The sequence below is a fragment of the Metopolophium dirhodum genome, chromosome 1, assembly GCF_019925205.1.
Source record: "Metopolophium dirhodum isolate CAU chromosome 1, ASM1992520v1, whole genome shotgun sequence".
In the NCBI taxonomy this organism is placed as follows: Eukaryota; Metazoa; Arthropoda; class Insecta; order Hemiptera; family Aphididae; genus Metopolophium; species Metopolophium dirhodum.
Window position 1 is genome coordinate 30,430,770 of NC_083560.1, and position 22,001 is coordinate 30,452,770.

The 22,001-nt window shown below is 25.7% G+C and overlaps 2 long non-coding RNA genes across 2 annotated transcripts; one reads left to right on the top strand and one right to left on the bottom strand.

The window, feature by feature from the left end:
• Positions 1–859: 859 nt before the first annotated feature.
• Positions 860–12,689, bottom strand: LOC132936545 (uncharacterized). The gene is made up of 11 exons (XR_009663478.1): positions 12,590–12,689; positions 12,349–12,475; positions 11,476–11,729; positions 10,848–10,963; positions 10,573–10,765; positions 10,312–10,506; positions 10,031–10,253; positions 9,815–9,968; positions 1,977–2,252; positions 1,770–1,916; positions 860–1,557 (listed from the first exon to the last, which is right to left on the bottom strand). It is a non-coding gene; the product is annotated as an uncharacterized LOC132936545 (long non-coding RNA).
• A 247-nt stretch (positions 12,690–12,936) lies between these two features.
• LOC132937101 (uncharacterized) lies at positions 12,937–19,959 on the top strand. The gene is made up of 4 exons (XR_009663599.1): positions 12,937–13,158; positions 18,570–18,845; positions 18,906–19,052; positions 19,264–19,959. It is a non-coding gene; the product is annotated as an uncharacterized LOC132937101 (long non-coding RNA).
• The last annotated feature ends 2,042 nt before the right edge of the window (positions 19,960–22,001 follow it).

Sequence of the window (22,001 nt, forward strand, 5' to 3'; positions counted from 1 at the left end):
TATTTATTCAAAATTTAATAAATATTTAAAAAAAATTGATATATTGGATAAATGTTTAATTTCCATTGGTCATAAGTTTTTAAATATTAATTAATTTATAATAAACATTGTTTGAACCATTTTGCATTTCACAATTAATACTTAAAACAAACATTAAATAAATATTTTGTATCAACATTTATTTTTAAAATTAACAAATAAAAATTTAATTAGTATTTAATTTCTATTGTTTATGGATTTTAAAATATTTAAAAATACACAATAAATATTGTTTGAACCCTTTTACAATTAACAATTAGTGTTGGAATTATGTATTAAATAAATATCAGATACCAAGATTTTATAAATATTAAATTTTCATTAGTAAAAATAGACTACGAAAAGGATTTATGTAATAAGGTTATGAATCGCAAAATAATTAAAATAATAAAACTATAATATAAAATATATTAGGTATAACAAAGTAAAAATATTACAATTTTTTTTTTTAAATTAAAAATTATATTAAATAATAAACTAGTATCAAATAGGTATATTATTAATAAGTACATATAATATGTTTAACCTGATAATAAATTGTATATATATAAAAAAATTATAAAAACAAATTAGTCCTTTATATAAAATATATTATAATAAAATAAAAATATTACAATTTAAAAAATAAAAATTAAACTGTTGAACATAATATTATATTATCAGGCAGGAACATAACGCCAAGCTGATAATAAATTGTATGTATTTAAAAATATTAGGTCTTTATATAAAATATATTATAATAAAGTAAAAATATTACAATTTTTTTCAGAAAAAATTATAAAATAAAATAATAAACTGTTGTATAAAATATAATATTAAGTTAGGTTCATTACCTGATAATAAATTGTTTATAAAAAAAAAACTAGTGCTCTATATAAAATATATTATAATAAATTAATATTAAATTTTTTTTTTCTAAGTAAAAAATAAAATAAAATAATAAACTGTTGTGTAAAATATAATATCAAGGTATACTCTGTTCCATCTAAAATTGAACCACTCGGCTGACTAACACATGTTTTTTCCGTGCAACCCCACCACCAACCGGGCATTAGTGAGAGCGTTAGCACAGGTGCCCGACAATCGACGATGGCCTGCAATGACTGTCTGCCAATCGCAGAACGCATAGCCATTGCATGGTTAGGGGGGGGGGGGGGCAGGCACTGTTTGGCGGCTCAGTCTGTGTGTGCGAAACTGGTTCACTCTTAAATGGAATAGAGTACCATACCCTACAGATTATAAAAAAAATTAGTCCGTTATAGAAAATATATTATAATAAAGTAAAAATATTAAATTAAAAAAAAAAAAAATAATCAACTGTTGTACCTATAAAATATATTACCAAGATACATAACCAGCTAATAATAAATTATGTATATATAAAAAAAAATTAGTCCTTCATTAACTTAGCATCTAGTTGTTGAAAATCAAATGTTGCTTGTGCAAAAATATATTTAATAATTTGTTCGATTTCATTTTGTGATACACATTTGAATTTTTTATGTTGTTTTAGAGTATCTAAAATAAAAGTAAGTAATGAATAGATTTTTTACGTATAAATATAATTAGAAAATACATTGAAGATTGTAATGGATAAGTAATTAGTTATCAATTTATCATTAAGAAGATTGATTATGGTTTTAATGGAAAAAAATACAAGGTGTAAAACATTGGTAATAATATAATATAACATTAAAAAGTTGGTTGATATTTACTTTAAACCATCTTACCAAAAATTACAGAGCATATTGCCAATGTTGAAAAATTTTTTTTTCCTGTTTTGCCAGTAAACAAATAGTCTTTTAGTAGTTCATCATTGAACAGTTTGTACAAAAATCTATTAACCATAGCTTTTACATGTTTTCTGCCAATGTATTCTGTCAACATATTAAGTAAATTATACATTATTAGTTTAAAACAACTTTAAATATTATTACCAAATTAGATCGGAATATATTATCTCCAGAAATGTCATCTTCAAATATAATAAGATCTATTTCATTATTCAATGGTATAGCACAATCAGCCATATCATTCAACAAGCTAAATGGCTTACTGCTATTATCATTATGAACATTACTATCTGATCGTGTTTCTAAAATTTCTAGTCTTTGGCCCAATTCAATTTCATCTTCACATCTTAGTTCATGTTTAATAAATGTTAGTGTATGAAGAACTTCTTTTTGAACGTTGTTACTTACCAATGTACCTAACTAAAAAAATATCATCAATGAATTAAAATATAAAAATTTATTATAAAACATTTAAAGACCATTACAAATATTATTAAAAGTAAATAAAATTATAGCAATTAATATGTTGTTACTTTTAAGTAAAGGTACACAATATATGCCATTAACTTTTGAAATATTCAGTTATAAAAAAAAAAAAATTTAAGTATTGAATAATGTTATAATAGCAAAGCTGCAAGTATTCGAGTATAAGTAAGAATAGGCCAGAGCTGCTGGAAGAGTTTTTTGTAAGTGGTAGTCCATCAATACCAATAACCAATTTAATTATGTTTTCATTTACATAATATGAAAAATTACAGTGGGACTTTAAACCATTGCTTACCAAAATGGTAATAAAATCCTGGATTTTTAATTTTATTTTGTCTATTAGATATATTTGTTTTTAACACAGTTCTAGCATCTACTGAAAAATTATTAAAACAGCCATGAGTCTGAAAGATCTTTAATAATACTGAGAATGCAGATAAAGTAATATTATTTTCAATTGTCCAATGGGCTAATAATTCAAGAATGGAATTATCATTATCAAAAATATTATTTCCATTTGACATACATTCATAGTCAGAATCTGAGCTACAATATTTAAATTCTAGTTCGTTTACACTATTTTCATCAAAATCAATTATTAAAAATGTGCCCCCTGATGTATTATTCACTTTTACACTACTGATGAATGATGGTAAATTTTGACTTTTGGGGTAAGCAAATTGGTAACATTAATCTGGGGTGTACTTGATTCTGATTAAAACTGTTAACAATATACCCACTTAATAAGTTCTAACTATAAAAAAAACTTTAAAAGTGATAATAATAATATATTATAATAAATCAAATTATGCTTGTAGGTAACATATAATAAAATAACTATAATAGATAAATAGTCGGTTAGCCGCTTAAATATAAATATAATTTGTAATAATAACATTAATGCATGTTGTCGTGGATGAGTTATCTGCAGGATTGCCCATGACAACGAATGGGAAATTGAAATATATTTTTAATTTACGATACATCAAAAGTTTAACAGCATTATTGAGTACACTGGCAAAAACGATTAATGAATTTCTTATTCAGTGTTTGAACAGTACCGATAGGTATTTAACAATGGAATTAAATTGGCACGAAGAAATTGAAGGCATGTTGTGTATACAATTATTGTTTCAAATGTACAAATATATTGGTTAAGATAAATCTATTTACATACAATAAGTACCAAAAAGGGTACTTACGTTTATAAAATAATGTTTTTTATTTTACATTTTATAATGATTGTATGGTAATTAGTAGGGCTCGGATTTATATGTATTAAAAAAACCAAAATATGTAAATATATATGTAATAATAAATCACTTTATATGTGATTAAAAAATGAAAATATGGAATACAAAAAAATTACAAAAAAATATAAAAAATTGCTTTATAAATGACATTATTAACTAATTTACTTATTTTACTACTATTATTCATTATTCATTTTGATTATCTTGGTCTTGAAAGCAATGAGATACCATATACATGCTCAAATTGTCAAAGTTAAATGATCTACAATTTGGTCGTAACACAGATTGGTACCGACTGAAGGAGCGCTCGACTTCCACCGAGGTAATGGGTGCAAATTTCATATTTGCAATGTCCAAAGCAGTGAGTTCAGCCGGAAATATTACCCCATTCATTTCGCAATGTGTATCTCTAATTAATTTTAGGCAGTCTAAACCAGGATTTTTATGTAATACGCTGTGCATTTTTTCTTTTACTGCAACTTCCAAGGGTCCTTGTACTATTGTTCTATGCAATAAAACTATTAATAAATCGTAAATTGTCGAAATATGTAGGGAAAAATGGAATTATTGAGAAATATGTAAAAATATGTACTTATGACAAAATATGTAAAAATATGTAAAATAAAATATAGTTCATTACAATGGAAATCCCTTGAAACGAATTTATCACTTACCTAAATTAATTTATCAAGTCACAGTAAAAATATGTATTTACATATAAATCCGAGCCCTAGTAATTAGAGTGCTTATGTTGCCCATTATGCAAGAGCAAAATTTCACGAATTATGCATACCTACCTATATAATATTATTATCATAATATTAAATTGTAATTTGAACCAATACTAGGATATGAAAAAATTAATTGTGTCATTGCATATTACTTATTACACTTAGCCCTTAGGTCGTCAGTTAGAATTTATATCAATAAGTACAATAAGTAAGTTTGCTGAAATATAAGAAACATATGAGAAAAATAGACTTGACTTTTGAGAAACTTTATAGAATGTTCTAATTATTTTTACATGCATATAATTATAACTCAGTTGAATGTTTACGTCCATTACAAACTACAATATAGTTACAACATAATAATGGTATCCCTACATTTTTAGAAATAGGTAAACTACTACATTATGGGAATATGTTGATTATTACCTACCTGGAAGTTAAATTTTCATTTTAACATGGATAATTTTATGTCAAAAATATGTATTTATTTAATATTTATGTAATATGTATAGTAATTAACTTAAAATAATATGTAAAAAATGTAAATAAATAATAAAATTAACTATTGAAATATGAAATAACTTTATCTAACATATAGTAGGTACTTAATCATATATGTAATAGGTATGTATGTATGTACTGGAATATTGGAAAATTATGTATTTATAATATTTTTCAACTTCCAAAGTAACAATATATCAGGATACTTATATTAAATTTTCAAGCTTTTTGACCCAACACATAAAATATTAATGACATATATAGAAAAAAAAGTAGAAAATTGAAAATGTCCGTAAACAGTTCAAAACGAATCTAAATATTTTCAAATGTTATCAAGTATAGGAATTGATAAAATAAACGTATGATATAAATTTCAAGTGTTTACGAATTTTCGTTTTTGAATATCATCAATATGAAAATAGTTACATTAAAAATCGAGTGAATGTCCAATCTTTTAAAAATATGAACTTCATACGCTGATAAAAATTTAATTTGACTTACTTTTAAAAAAAAAAACACACATTATTATAAAATCAATACATTGATCTCTCTGTTCAAAATTTATAATTGTCATTTAGTTGCACTACTATGTTAGAGACGGACTTACATTATGTGTTTGCAAACACTGAATATTTACTAATAGGTACTTTATGTATAGACAGTATATAATATCATTGATTATAAATTTATAATCAATGATAATATTTATAGGCATTCATCTATGATATATGTATTATACATGTATACATGTTATGAAATTTCATAGTTTTTGTATTATGTAGGTACAATATAAATATTATGCCAGCTATAACCACAATAGGAACAAAAATAAATCAATAAAAAGTTATAAACATGGAGTTGAGTTCAAATCAATTTTTAATTAATCCAGTTAATTTGCTGTAAAAGTTAGTGTTTCCAAATATGATGTAATTTAAAAACTATAGAGGTAAAAGAAAACTAATTTTTATCATTTGATAACAGCAATTGGTCTTAACTTCATACTAATGCTTGTCCACCCAAATGTTTCGTTCATACCCTGTTCAGTCCTAGTCTCAATGTTATAAATTCTTGATAGCGGTTGATTACTTGCTCCAAAGATTTCTCATGTTTCCTAACCATTTTTTTTTTAAATTTCATGTAATTTTCAAAAGGAAATCATGAGCACTTCTCTAGAGAACCAAATTATCAATAACCATCAAATATATGTATCAGTCCATGGATATTTTGTGATACAAATTGTTCCCCACAGAGCTCCTCAAATTTTTCAACAAAATGTAATAATAATTTTTCACTGGCATTAACCATTTTTTCAGGAATTTTAGGAGAGATAAAATAATTCTAAAAATACATGGAGGTAAATTCCTTTTAAGACTATTCGCCCAGTATATAGCAAAAATGATCTAAACTCTGTTGCTTTCCATCTTAGTACTTTATTCAATCTCCTAGGCTTTTTAGAAAAATCGCAAGTTATGGTTGGTTTAATAGATAAAAGGCGATTAGTAATTATATTTACATTATATTTACGCTTTGAATGCGGACAAATACTGAAGCTCTTTTAAATATACCCAACCATAGTAAGATTACTTTTTTTACTAAACCTAGACATTCTAAATGCATGTAATCAATACTGAAATCATCTACTATATTTAAATATAGAATTTGTATTATGTAGGTACAATATAAATATTATGCCAGCTATAACCACAATAGGAACAAAAATAAATCAATAAAAAGTTATAAACATGGAAATGTTTTCAAATCAATTTTTAATTAATCCAGTTAATTTGCTGTAAAAGTTAGTGTGTTTCCAAATATGATGTAATTTAAAAACTATAGAGGTAAAAAAAAACTAATTTTTATCATTGGATAACAGCAATTGGTCTTAACTTCATACTAATTCTTGTCCACCCAAATGTTTCGTTCATACCCTGTTCAGTCCTAGTCAACATATATGATTACACATACTATTTCATACTTAGTTTATTTTTATAAATTATAATTAATATACTATTCAGATGTATTTATTTATCAATAATTATTTATGGCCATGTGTTTTCTATATGAGTTTTGAAAATATTAGTTTTACTTTTTAGTTTAATACTTGTAAATGAGAGATTTCCCGTCATCATTAGTAGTACCTTCTTCTATCAAGATGGTACTACTAAATTAGCAAAACTATTATTTACTTATTAAAAAAAAAAAAAAAATACTATAATATTATGTAGGTATATTAAAATTGTTTTATTATTTAGGCAGTTCCGGACGTAATTTTCTAAGGAGTATTGTTTAGGCAACTTATTATGGTTCTTAATTCTTATAATTATTATCAATATGGCATTATCTTTGAGTGTATTAACGTTATAACTTATTACTTAAGTTGATCTTTCAGTAATTCTAAAAATGAAATTTGTTTCATCAACAAGCCTTCTATGGTTTAATAAAATAAATGTTCAATATTCGATATTAAAATATTAAAAATACATAGTCACAACTTTTTATAATGAGCATTTAAAATTCAAATTTTAACAGAACATCAATGATATTATATACTGTCCATACAAGACAGTATATAATATCATTGATTAAAAGTTTATAGTCAATGATAATAATTATAGACATTCATCATCTATGATATATGCATTATACATGTATACATGTTATGAAATTTTATAGTTTTTGTATTATGTAGGTACAATATAAATATTATGCCAGCTATAACCACAATAGGAACAAAAATGATAATAAAAAGTTATAAACATGGAATTGAGTTCAAATCAATTTTTATATAAGCCAGTTAATTTGCTGTAAAAGTTAGTGTGTTTTCAAATATGATGTAATTTAAAAACTATAGAGGTAACAGCAATTGGTTTTAACTACATACTAATCCTTGTCCACCCAAATTTTTCGTTCATACCCTGTTCAGTCCTAGTCAACATATATGAACAGGTACCCATAGCTCCACCGATCTATACTGGTTGGATAAGGCAGAAATGTTCTTGTCATGGCTTTTAAATAATTTTGACCCTTATTGGAAACAAGCACAAGCTAATTGTCTGTCGTGAACTTCAATTTGGTCCCGTTTCATTAACTTTTCCATTTCCGGTAAAGCATCTTAAGTAAAGAAGTCTTAAATACATTTTTTCTTTCTAATAAAATCATAATATTTCATACTTGGTTTATTTTTTATAAATTATAATTAATATAATTGAGTTTTGAAAATATCAGTTTTACTTTTTAGTTTAATACTTGTAAATGAGAGATTTCCCGTCATCATAAAATATAATACCTTCTTCTATCAAGATATTAATACTAAAAGCAAAGCTATTATTTACTTATTTAAAAAAAAAATAAATACTATAATATTATGTAGGTATATTAAAATAGTTTTATTATTTAGACAGTTCCAGACGTAATTATCTAAGGAGTATTGTTTAGGCAACTTATTATGGTTCTTACTTCTTATAATTATTATAAATATGGCATTATCTTTAGGTGTATTAACGTTATTACTAATTACTTAAGTTGATCTTTCAGTAATTCTAAAAATGAAATTTGTTTCATCTTATTGATCCTTACTAAATATTGCTTTGTTCAGTAGTTCAGACAAATAATAATCGCGTAATCCAGAATAATAGTAGATTTTATAGTAGGTAAGAAAATCGTCAATAGCTTTTTTTTTATAATTTAACATCATCTTATAAGTTCTGAGATATGTTTGAAGGCAACCAAGGCAAAACGGATAAGTTAACTTTGGGCGAATAACCTTTTTTTCCATATTATAAAAGTAATGTGTTAGAGCGAGTATGATACAATATAAAAGGTACAATTGTAAGCATGTAAAGATTAATATAAAAATAATATACAAAATCTATAGGAAATTTTATATCAATCTAAATATGGCGCATCATTTTAATTTTTAATTACATACACTTATATTTATCTTATATATTTTTTAATTTTAATAATATTTTAACATGATTTTCAATCATTTAAATTTTTATTCATATACACAAAAAAAACAATCCACTTTTAATCATACCCGTGGAATTCATGGACTACCTAAATCTGTCAAAATGGATTGATAAAATACAGCATTCCAGGATATTAAAAATATTGCCCAAACACATTATAATGTTTTAAAATCAATTACCCTAACGCAAATTATGCTAAATTACCCACACATTGCATTTTAAAAAAAATACGTTCAAACGCAAACACTTGTTCAATTTATGTATCCAAAATGGCACCCAAACTATTAAAAACTTTATTTTATTATATCTATTCACTAACTTCTCAAGTAATTTTTTTACTTAAAAATATAATATTTTGCGATTGGTTAGTAAAAAAAATTTTAATTTTGAAAGTAGAAGTTTTTTATGAAATTTTAAATTAAGATCAAATATTATCAATATTATCTAAACAATTTATTAGATTGAAATAACTCACTCAAAATTGTCCACAAATTTGGGTGCATCACCTGAAGAGTTTATTTCAGTGTTCAGTGAAAGATTTCTACATTGTTGTTTGTACAACGTAGTTGACCGTGCACAGAAAAAATCTCTGGATCTTTTCTTATAAGCCAAAAATAGTGTTAAGAATATTATACCTATGATTTTACAAACATTATAATTTACCTTGAAATGTAAGTGAATTAAATTACTATAATTTTGACTATCAAAGGTTAGAATCAAAAAGCTAAGTGTTTAAAACTTTTTTTTTCTACATTCCACATACTCTTTAAGATTTAAACAGATATGTAGGTATTTCAGGTTTATGGTTTGATACAGCAACTTACAAAATTAAATACAAAAATTGTTTTTTATTTTAAATAGTATTTAATATTTTAAAGGTTTTAATAAGGATATGTGGATCATTCCTTATGATGGATTGAACTGATTGGTCAATGACTAAATTGTTTAGTCAAAAACCTTTTATTTGTTTTTTATGAAATTTTAAATTAAGATCATACTTAAATATTATCTAAACAATTTTTTAGATTGAAATAACTCACTCAACATTGTCCACAAATTTGGGTGCATCCCATGGAAAGTTTATTTCAGTGTTGAGTAAAAGATTGTGAAAGTGAAAGTTTTACATTGTTGTTTGAGCAATGTAGTTGACCGTACACAGAAAAACACTCTGGATCTTTTCTTATAAGCTAAAAACTAAATGCATAAAACAGTATTTAGAATATTATATCTATGATTTTACAAACATTATAATTTACCTAGAAATTTAAGTGAATTAAATTACTTGGTAATTAAGCTTCATTAGTTTGGGCATAATTTTTCACTTCGTGAAATCCTTGCTCAATTTGATAAGCAGGCAATAGAGCCAACACTGTACACATTTTTAAATACATTTTTGCCTCTCGTATTTGCTAAATGTATCCTGAATAACCCATTTTTTAAAATGTTTTTCTGTAAAATCTAAATGTTAAAAGTTTGAAACTGAAAATATAATTTAGTAAGATATAAATTAATATTTAATGGATTTTAAATAGCATACCTGTACAAAGTGGAACATGCAATAATCTGAGCTTCAGGATATACATCAAGAAAACCATTACAGAGGGCTAATTCAAAAATCGATCATAATGATCAAAGGCTTAAATTCAGGAAATTTAATTTTGAACCAATCCATAACTTTCCTATAGGAAGCCTCAATTTTTGCTTCCATAAGCATAATGCATATAGGTATGGACTAAAAAATACATTAAATTGTAATATATTTTTTAAACTGAATACTTAAAAGTAATTATATATTTACCTAACATAGTTTCGCAAAATTAAATGAAGGTTATAGAACTACCTTAAACGTTACATCTGCAAGTAGTTCTGTGACTCCTTGATGAACCGCAGCACTAATCAACTCCTGATATGCATACATAATATTGTAATGTCAGCATTGTCAACAACCCACTCTTGGTAAAACTGAGAATTATAACACTGATACCTGTAAACTGTAGGCAATAGTAGTCCAATTATGATTAAAAAAGTTTGCTATTTTAACTGTATTTTCTTTATTGTACTTATAATACTTACTATCGTACTAATATTCATGCAGCGTTGATGGCAATGGCAGGACGGTTTGCCTTCTTACATGACTCATAGGCGATTCAGCTGTTGGCCAACTATAAAAAATGGCTGAGTGTGGATTTCTGTAAATTTAATTAAGATGATGTCAGCGCACTATTGGTTTTCTCTCTCTGGCCCACACGCAACATAGATAAAACGCATTTACGCAGAATCGTTTTTTCTATGTTTTTAAGTAATCTTAGAGTAAAATCACCCATCACAAAAAAGATAGAGAATAATATTCTTGAGGGAATGTCATATTGATTTCTATAAATATTGTTTCAAAACAAATGAAACATCATTTTAATTTAAAACATTTTTTTGTTTATTTTGAAACTCAAATACAAAGTCAAATAACAATAAAATATAAAATCGATATGACATTCCCTCAAAAATATTATTCTCTATCTTTTTTGTAATGGGTGATTTTACTCTAAGATTACTTGAAAACATAGAAAAAACAATTCTGTGCAAATGCGTTTTGTCTATGTTGTCCGTGGGTCAAAGAGAGAAAACAAATAGTAAGCTGACATCCTCTTAAGTATGTAATATAATGTTAAAATTGTAAATAGGTATAATTATAATGGGTACTAACAAATAAAAAGATTAAAATGTTTAACAGATTGCAATGAAATGTTTCTTTTTCATATTGCAGAGAAACAAATTTTGTTTGTTGTTAATTTGTTAAGTAATTGATTTATGTAACAAACTATCTCACTAATTCATGTTAAAATTTTTTTTAAAACATTGAGTTTCTGTAGTTAGATATTATTAGCATCTTGCAACTTTTTAACAAGTTCTTCTTGAGTTTTCACCATACTTTCTTCCACATTTTCCAACTTGTCAATACTAAAACAAATTATTAATCATTAATACTTATTTCTTCATCCATATAAAGTATAAACATAGAAAAAGAGAGTTATCTAACAAAATAGATAATGAATATATAGTTTTGAATACGGCCTTTCTATTATGTACATAAACTAGAGACCAATTTATTAGTGTATTAAGTTAGTTACTACTACTTGCGTACCTCAAAATGTTAATGTTAGAAATTATTATACTAAAATATAATATGTAAATTTGAATTAATTATAATTTATAAGTGATACCATGTAATATGTGATAAAGGAATGCCTATCACGATTATAAAGAACGGTTCTTTATAAATGTGATGCCTATTGAGGGGAAATATTAAAATAAGGTAGGGACAAATTTTGATTGGTATTACTCGACCCCCTCGTTATGATGGTTAGATAAAACGAAAACGGTTTGGTCTGGCGAATTTGTAGTACTATGTGTATTGGCAAAACCCCATGATTGTGGCCTTGACCACGGTCTCCGGGGTATATACCATATAAACATACCATACCATACCACTAAACTCAACTTGAATTTTAACTTGAAGAACTTATAACTTATTATTGTTTTTTTACATTATTTTAATATTAAAACTGACTGTATGTACCTTTACACGTAAATTGAAATTTGGCTTTAAGAACTTATGATTTGACTTGATTTGTGTATCTGAATCCTCTTTTAATCTTCATCAGTCAATGTTTTTTGTAAGCATTTTTTCTTTCATATTGGAGTACCTATGAAAAAGTAATTACAAATAATTAAATAAGTAACCTCGACATTGGTGTTTTGTTCAAGTGTCCAAATGTGTAACGAATTATGTGTTCGTAAGTATTTTATATTGTATTTACCAATTAAAAATTAACTGTTTATTTCATCGGTATCTTAGTTTTTAAGTCCCAAATAAATTAATAAAACTAATTAATTTAACAATTTATTAAAAAAATATAATTTGTAAACATTGAATATTGATAATTTTATAATGTTATCACAAACGTACTACAGCCAATGAGAGCAATCAATTTCCCATGGGTCTCTAGCAGTGTATGGTATGCTCATAGATGTATGGTATGCTTATTGCTTATATTATCTATGGGATGTTTACATCGCACATTAATATACAAAACTATGATTTTGTTCTAATGTTAATGGTGATATTGAATATCAAAATTGTTTTTTTTCTTACCCATATTTTAAAGTGTGACTAATAAGTGCGTACATATTAATGTGGAATCCGATTTCTATTCTACAAAAATCGTGGTACCTACTGCTATTATTTCAACTATTACCCGCCAACATAATTGCAGTTATTCTACTAAGTATATACACATAGGTATTACCTACATGCCAACACACGCACGCAGGCACACATAACTAGTGTAGTCGATTTCAAATAATTATTTACAATTTTGGTAATTTGGTATGTATAATAATTTATTTGAACGTTTATATAGGTAGGTACCTATATATTGGTTTACCAATTCAATAAAAATATTTTTTTGTTTTATTATATGTTACCTGCAAGCATAATTTGATTTATTATAATAAATTATTATTATCACTTTTAAAGTTTTTTTTATAGTTAGAACTTATTAAGTAGGTATATTGTTAACAATTAGTAATATTTAATTATACCCACATTTTTGTAATTACTGCTATTGAGGACATTTATAGTCCCTCTGGTAATTATAGTATTAAGATCTCCTCCAACTACTTATCTATTATAGTAAATTGTCAATTGTGGTTATCTATCATTTTTAAATGTCTTATTTAAAAGCTTGTAATTAAGTGGCAGTAAAGTTTTCTCAGTTTTCATTAGATGCTGATTATTAATTTGAGTAGTAACTCTACAAGTATAGCATTTTAAAGTTTATTATTTGTTTCATTTACAATATGCCTCCATTCCCAGTTAGTAAACCTACCAAGTGCAGAAGATATTTGGAAGAGGTGGAAACAGTTGATTTCGTTATTGAAAACCAAAAACAGTTTTTATCAGAATCTAGTACACCCCAGATTAATGTTACCAATTTGCTTACCCCGAAAGTCAAAATTTACCATCATTCATCAGTAGTGTAAAAGTGAATAATACATCAGGGGGCACATTTTTAATTATTGATTTTGATGAAAATAGTGTAAACGAACTAGAATTTAAATATTGTAGCTCAGATTCTGACTATGAATGTATGTCAAATGGAAATAATATTTTTGATAATGATAATTCCATTCTTGAATTATTAGCCCATTGGACAATTGAAAATAATATTACTTTATCTGCATTCTCAGTATTATTAAAGATCTTTCAGACTCATGGCTGTTTTAATCATTTTTCAGTAGATGCTAGAACTGTGTTAAAAACAAATATATCTAATAGGCAAAATAAAATTAAAAATCCAGGATTTTATTACCATTTTGGTAAGCAGTGGTTTAAAATCCCACTGTAATTTTTCATATTATGTAAATGAAAACATAATTAAATTGGTTATTGGTATTGATGGACTACCACTTACAAAAAACTCTTCCAGCAGCTCTGGCCTATTCTTAGTTATGCTCGAGACCACTCAAATAAACCAGATGTGTTTTTGATTGGTCTCTATTGGAGGAAAGAAAAGCCATCAAAAGTAATTCATTTTTATAAGATTTGGTTGATGAACCTTAATATTTAGCTGATTATGGTATGGATACTGATTTTGGAAAAAGAATTGTAAAAGTTGAAACATTTTGCTGTGATACACCAGCTAAAAGCTTCATTTTATGTACTAAAGGTCATGTTGGATACTATTCTTGTCCAAGATGCACTATTAACGGTGTTCGTGTAAATAACAGAATGAGTTTTTTACGAACAAATTTCCCCAAACGAACACATTTAGATTTTATAAACCATACTGATGATGAGTATCATATTTTGAATATAGTTTCAAATTTAACTCAAATTCTATATTTAAATATAGTAGATGATTTCAGTATTGATTACATGCATTTAGAATGTCTAGGTTTAGTAAAAAAAGTAATTTTACTATGGTTGGGTATTAGGGTGGTCCTTATTTTTCATTTTTGATTTTTTTGAGATTACCCCCCCTAAAAAGGTTCAATTACCTAAAAAAACCATACAAAAAAAGTTTCATGCAAATTCTTTAATTTTAACACCTGCCGCAAAAGCTCCAAAGTTACAAAAATAGAACATTTTCAATATTTATATTTTTTTTGATATTCTTAAACATAACTTTGGAAATAAAAATGTTATAAAAAATCGGTTAAGATACAATGATACAAAACTAAATTTACTAAAATTTGTTTCATATAGATTAGATTCCAAATATTTTATTTTTTCAAATATTTTAATCAGAAAGTAAAAAAAAAAAAAAAAATCATGAAAATTGAGATATTTTCACAGCATAACATACAAATAATCATGAAAACAATTTACAATAAATAAATAACATAGTGACTTACTAATATCTTTAACATATTTTAAATTTAAATGATACAACTAATTACTGTAACTAATTACTTATTACTGTATAACTTGCGTAAGTGTTTCTTTTCTGTGGTCAGGATATTTTTTGCAATAATCACTAACAACTTGTAATAGATATTGTTTTTGAGATTCATCTTTGGTTATTTTGTTGTTATAATCTTCTATAAGTTTTACTCCTCTTTCTGCAACATCATTTATAACGGGAATATTTTTTAAAATTGACAGAGCTTTATTGTAATCTTCATTATTTGCCCACATTAATGGGTCTTCGTTCAAAAAAGTGGTATTGATTGCAAATCATTTAAATAGTTTTTTAGTATTGACACATATAAAATCATCAATTTCCTTTTCTAATAACTCGTTTTAATTTTTTGCAGATATAATTAAACGTTGTGAATTTGAATTTATTTCTGATGAACATTCGTCGTTGTTTAGAGCAGAGATTTTTCTTTTAGTCTCCAGTGGCACATCCTCATCGAAAAAAGCAAATGCGTATAATTCCGCCGATAAATACCATAAGTGACCACAAAACTTTTTAACTGCATTCTGAGATATATCTTTATCTATAGAGACATAATGTAAAAGATCTTTCATAAAAGTCAAGTCTTGTAAAGGAGCTTTGATTGAAGATGGTGAATTAAACCATACTTTTATGTATAACCGTACAATAAAAATGCAAATACTTCTTAAGGCACTTTCTTCTTTGGGTGTTAATTTAAACTGTTCACGAAATAAATATATTTTTAAGCTATAAATAGCTTTGGCCATCCACCGAGCATGATGGATGGCACCTGGTATTTTAAAGCTACTATCATTTGAAAGTTTTCCACCCAAAAAAATTACTGTTAATTCTAGTAACTCTCGATAATCATCTCTTGGCTGCTTTTCTAATAGCCGATCTTTAGAAAATTTAATAATTTCGTCACATACGTCATTTACAGAATCCATTACATTACTATTTTGTATGCCAGAATTAAAATTGTTAGGGTTAATTGTTCCTCAGGCTTGTTGGAACCTTTTAAAAATTGCCATGTCTGGGCCCGATGTAGCCCCAAATTTTAAATCAAACACACTTTTCAATATAATTTCATATATATGATGGCGGCATGGTAAATATACTATTTCGCGTTCTAACAGTTGTTCAAGCAAAACACAAGCTCCATTTAAGCGACCTGTATTTGATGCTGTAGTATCGGAACAAAGTGCTTGTACATTTTCATCTAAACACCAATCTACAAGCGTTTGGTATACTGCATTGGCTTGTTCACGTCCAGTTCCACTATTTAGCGGCAGGACACCTAGAAGTTGTTCACGGCCATTTACAGATTTTTTGTTGTACGAATAATAAATGTTGTGTCATTGATAGTCATGGACATAATCTTCACGTAAAAATCGCAAAATACGGGTATGGGTCTAAGTACACTACCCACCTAATGATTCTATACTGATCTCTTGTATCATAGATTAAATATCACATACATCACATACAAACGATATTATACAGTATATATTAATTTTATGTTAATTTAAATCACATTATACGATATAAAAAACATTTTATTTATTGCAACGCAACAAATAGTTAAAAATTTTTATTTTTAACATTTAAACTCAAATTTTTTTAATAATAATATATTTAAAAAAAATGTATAAGTATAAAACTGTTGTAACAATAGTGACGTACAATTAAAGTCTTTATAATTTTTTTGTAAAAGTATTCTTTTAAGAGTTATGATTAATTATATAAAAAAACTGACGATTTCTAATATTTTTTTGTTATTAAAACTAGAGCTTTTGCGGCACGGGTTAAAGTTGAACATTTTGTCTAAAAAATTTTTCTCATGCTTTTTTTAAGTAACTGAACCGATTTGAGGGCGGTAACCCGAACATTTTGCAATTTTTTTTTTACTTCATCTATACCGGACGACCATCCTATTGGGTATATTTAAAAGAGCTTCAGTATTTGTCCGTATTCAAAGCGTAGATATAATGTAAATATAATTACTAATCGCCTTTTATCTATTAAACCAACCATAACTTGCGATTTTTCTAAAAAGCCTAGGAGATTAAATGAAGTACTAAGATGGAAAGCAACAGAGTTTAGATCATTTTTGCTATATACTGGGCCAATCTCTCCTAAAATATCTGAAAAAATGGTTAATGCCAGTGAAAAATTATTATTACATTTTGTTGAAAAATTTGAGGAGCTCTGTGGGGAACAATTTGTATCGCAAAATATCCATGGACTGATACATATATTTGATGGTTATTGATAATTTGGTCCTCTAGAGAAGTGCTCATGATTTCCTTTTGAAAATTACATGAAATTTAAAAAAGAAATGGTTAGGAAACATGAGAAATCTTTGGAGCAAGTTATCAACCGCTATCAAGAATTTATAACATTGAGTAAATCCAAATTGAATGAAAATTTAAATGGCAAAAAAATAGATACCAACGTTACTTGAACACTTTACTGCACCTCAATTTTAAACATTTATTAAAATGATTTTAAAATAAATATTAAATCAGAGAGTCATTGTTACATAGGCTTCAAAGATAATAAAAAACTAAGCATTTTTAAAGTTATAAATATTTGTTATGATACTAATGACAGTAAAAATATAGTTTTAACTAAGAAAACTTTGACTAAGGTTCAAAACTAGAATAGTTACACCAAAAAACACTTTGATTTCTACAACAAAATCTTTGTCGAACACAACTGTACTTACTACTATACCAAACTCACTGTCAAAACCAACAGAAATTCAAATAGGTAAATTATATTTAAAAATTTCTTTTTAAAAAACATATTTTTAAAACTTGATGATTCATTTAAATAACAATAATATATAATTTACTGTAACAAAGATGAAATATACTAGTTGTAAAACTAGTGTAAGTACATTAGTTTTAAACAATTTTTATTTTATTTCATCTTTGAAGATTTGTAAGTATGTTATCGTAAAAGCAATCATAAAGAAAATATATTGAAATTTTTGATTTTTTTTTCAGAAAAAGGTAATAATTTTTATTTTATTCTAATTTCCACAGAAAATAATAGATTTACGAGAAATTGTGTCTTAAAGTACCTGTTTAAAATACTCTATACTATGAAGTTTTAAAACTTATACTCGAATACTTGCAGCTTTGCTATTATAACATTATTCAATACTTAAATTTTTTTTTTTTTATAACTGAATATTTCAAAAGTTAATGGCATATATTGTGTACCTTTACTTAAAAGTAACAACATATTAATTGCTATAATTTTATTTACTTTTAATAATATTTGTAATGGTCTTTAAATGTTTTATAATAAATTTTTATATTTTAATTCATTGATGATATTTTTTTAGTTAGGTACATTGGTAAGTAACAACGTTCAAAAAGAAGTTCTTCATACACTAACATTTATTAAACATGAACTAAGATGTGAAGATGAAATTGAATTGGGCCAAAGACTAGAAATTTTAGAAACACGATCAGATAGTAATGTTCATAATGATAATAGCAGTAAGCCATTTAGCTTGTTGAATGATATGGCTGATTGTGCTATACCATTGAATAATGAAATAGATCTTATTATATTTGAAGATGACATTTCTGGAGATAATATATTCCGATCTAATTTGGTAATAATATTTAAAGTTGTTTTAAACTAATAATGTATAATTTACTTAATATGTTGACAGAATACATTGGCAGAAAACATGTAAAAGCTATGGTTAATAGATTTTTGTACAAACTGTTCAATGATGAACTACTAAAAGACTATTTGTTTACTGGCAAAACAGGAAAAAAAAATTTTTCAACATTGGCAATATGCTCTGTAATTTTTGGTAAGATGGTTTAAAGTAAATATCAACCAACTTTTTAATGTTATATTATATTATTACCAATGTTTTACACCTTGTATTTTTTCCATTAAAACCATAATCAATCTTCTTAATGATAAATTGATAACTAATTACTTATCCATTACAATCTTCAATGTATTTTCTAATTATATTTATACGTAAAAAATCTATTCATTACTTACTTTTATTTTAGATACTCTAAAACAACATAAAAAATTCAAATGTGTATCACAAAATGAAATCGAACAAATTATTAAATATATTTTTGCACAAGCAACATTTGATTTTCAACGACTAGATGCTAAGTTAATGAAGGACTAATTTTTTTTTATATATACATAATTTATTATTAGCTGGTTATGTATCTTGGTAATATATTTTATAGGTACAACAGTTGATTATTTTTTTTTTTTTTAATTTAATATTTTTACTTTATTTTAATATATTTTCTATAACGGACTAATTTTTTTTATAATCTGTAGGGTATGGTACTCTATTCCATTTAAGAGTGAACCAGTTTCGCACACACAGACTGAGCCGCCAAACAGTGCCTGCCCCCCCCCCCCTAACCATGCAATGGCTATGCGTTCTGCGATTGGCAGACAGTCATTGCAGGCCATCGTCGATTGTCGGGCACCTGTGCTAACGCTCTCACTAATGCCCGGTTGGTGGTGGGGTTGCACGGAAAAAACATGTGTTAGTCAGCCGAGTGGTTCAATTTTAGATGGAACAGAGTATACCTTGATATTATATTTTACACAACAGTTTATTATTTTATTTTATTTTTTACTTAGAAAAAAAAAATTTAATATTAATTTATTATAATATATTTTATATAGAGCACTAGTTTTTTTTTTATAAACAATTTATTATCAGGTAATGAACCTAACTTAATATTATATTTTATACAACAGTTTATTATTTTATTTTATAATTTTTTCTGAAAAAAATTGTAATATTTTTACTTTATTATAATATATTTTATATAAAGACCTAATATTTTTAAATACATACAATTTATTATCAGCTTGGCGTTATGTTCCTGCCTGATAATATAATATTATGTTCAACAGTTTAATTTTTATTTTTTAAATTGTAATATTTTTATTTTATTATAATATATTTTATATAAAGGACTAATTTGTTTTTATAATTTTTTTATATATATACAATTTATTATCAGGTTAAACATATTATATGTACTTATTAATAATATACCTATTTGATACTAGTTTATTATTTAATATAATTTTTAATTTAAAAAAAAAAATTGTAATATTTTTACTTTGTTATACCTAATATATTTTATATTATAGTTTTATTATTTTAATTATTTTGCGATTCATAACCTTATTACATAAATCCTTTCCGTAGTCTATTTTAATATTTTTATTAATGAAAATTAAATATTTATAAAATCTTGGTATCTGATATTTATTTAATACATAATTCCAACACTAATTGTTAATTGTAAAAGGGTTCAAACAATATTTATTGTGTATTTTTAAATATTTTAAAATCCATAAACGATAGAAATTAAATACTAATTAAATTTTTATTTGTTAATTTTAAAAATAAATGTTAATACAAAATATTTATTTAATGTTTGTTTTAAGTATTAATTGTAAAAAACAACCCACTTACAAACACAGATGTTCTTATCATCAATCAAGTTTCATAATTTTTTCATTCACTGTAATTTTTTAACTAACCAAGTTAAACGTAATCTGATGAGTGTAAATTTGCTATGTTATGCACTCGTAAGACAGAAACAACAAATATCTGTGCAGCATCCTCTTAAGTGGACAGTAGCTTAAAATAAAAGGTGCATTCATATGTTTAATTAGTGTTTCCATCGTATTTGGAAGAAATGATAGCTGGTGGAATGGCAGCAGGTGGGATGAGTGATAATTTTTCAAGTGGTAGCAGTAGCAAAAGCAGCTTTGAGAGTGTTGGTGAAAGTTCTCGTTCATTTACTCCATTATCTGATTCAATTAATGATGCAAGTTATGATGCTGGTGGAAATTCAGACACAGAAAACTTAGGTGCTTGATTATTCTTAAATCTAATATATTTTTATTGTTTAAATTTAAAGATTGATATAATATGTAATAAGAAATAATAAGACATTACTTCTGAAGTACATCAAATTTACAATTACCAAATTGTTATATCGCTGTTCAGTTTTGTATTTCTGTGATTGAAAACAATGTTATCTATTGTATGTTTTATTGTAACATTATGTTTGTATTATGATAATATGATGAAATAGTTTTTAAAGAAATCTTTTTGATGATTTTCTGAAAGCTTATCGGAGGTTATATTCTATAGTTTGTTGTTGACAAAATAATTTGTGTACATAAATGTCAATTATACAGTAATATATCATATTGTCTAGTCTAAATACAAATTCTTTTTCACCAAATGTTGACGTTTTAAAATCTGGTTAAATATTCCAAACATTGCTTTATTTTTTAATTTTAGAAACCACCTACCCACTATCAATATAAATATATAAATTATTAATTATATGTGTTGTGTATCTTAATTTATATTTTATTTGTAAACACAAATAGTATGTACTTAGTTAGAGCTCTTCACGTGCCTAACTTATTATGCCTGCACTAAGTGCTAAAATAGAGCTTGTGGGTAGTGGTGCCAAACTACTACAAAATCACTACGGCGGTCGGCGACAAATATTGGATTTTAATAGTATTTTAATTTTTAATACATAATTACCAATTAGTAAACGCAGATAATTCACTATAATCGCCATACTTGGTTTGCGGGGATCGGAGCCGGTGCCTACTAGGTCTAGCAATATTATGTTTGAATATCTAGAACGGACTGATTCATTTTATTGAAATAAATGGCTTAGGGGACTTAGCACAATTTGATTTTGGTTTATGTAAATTAAATACATTTATATGT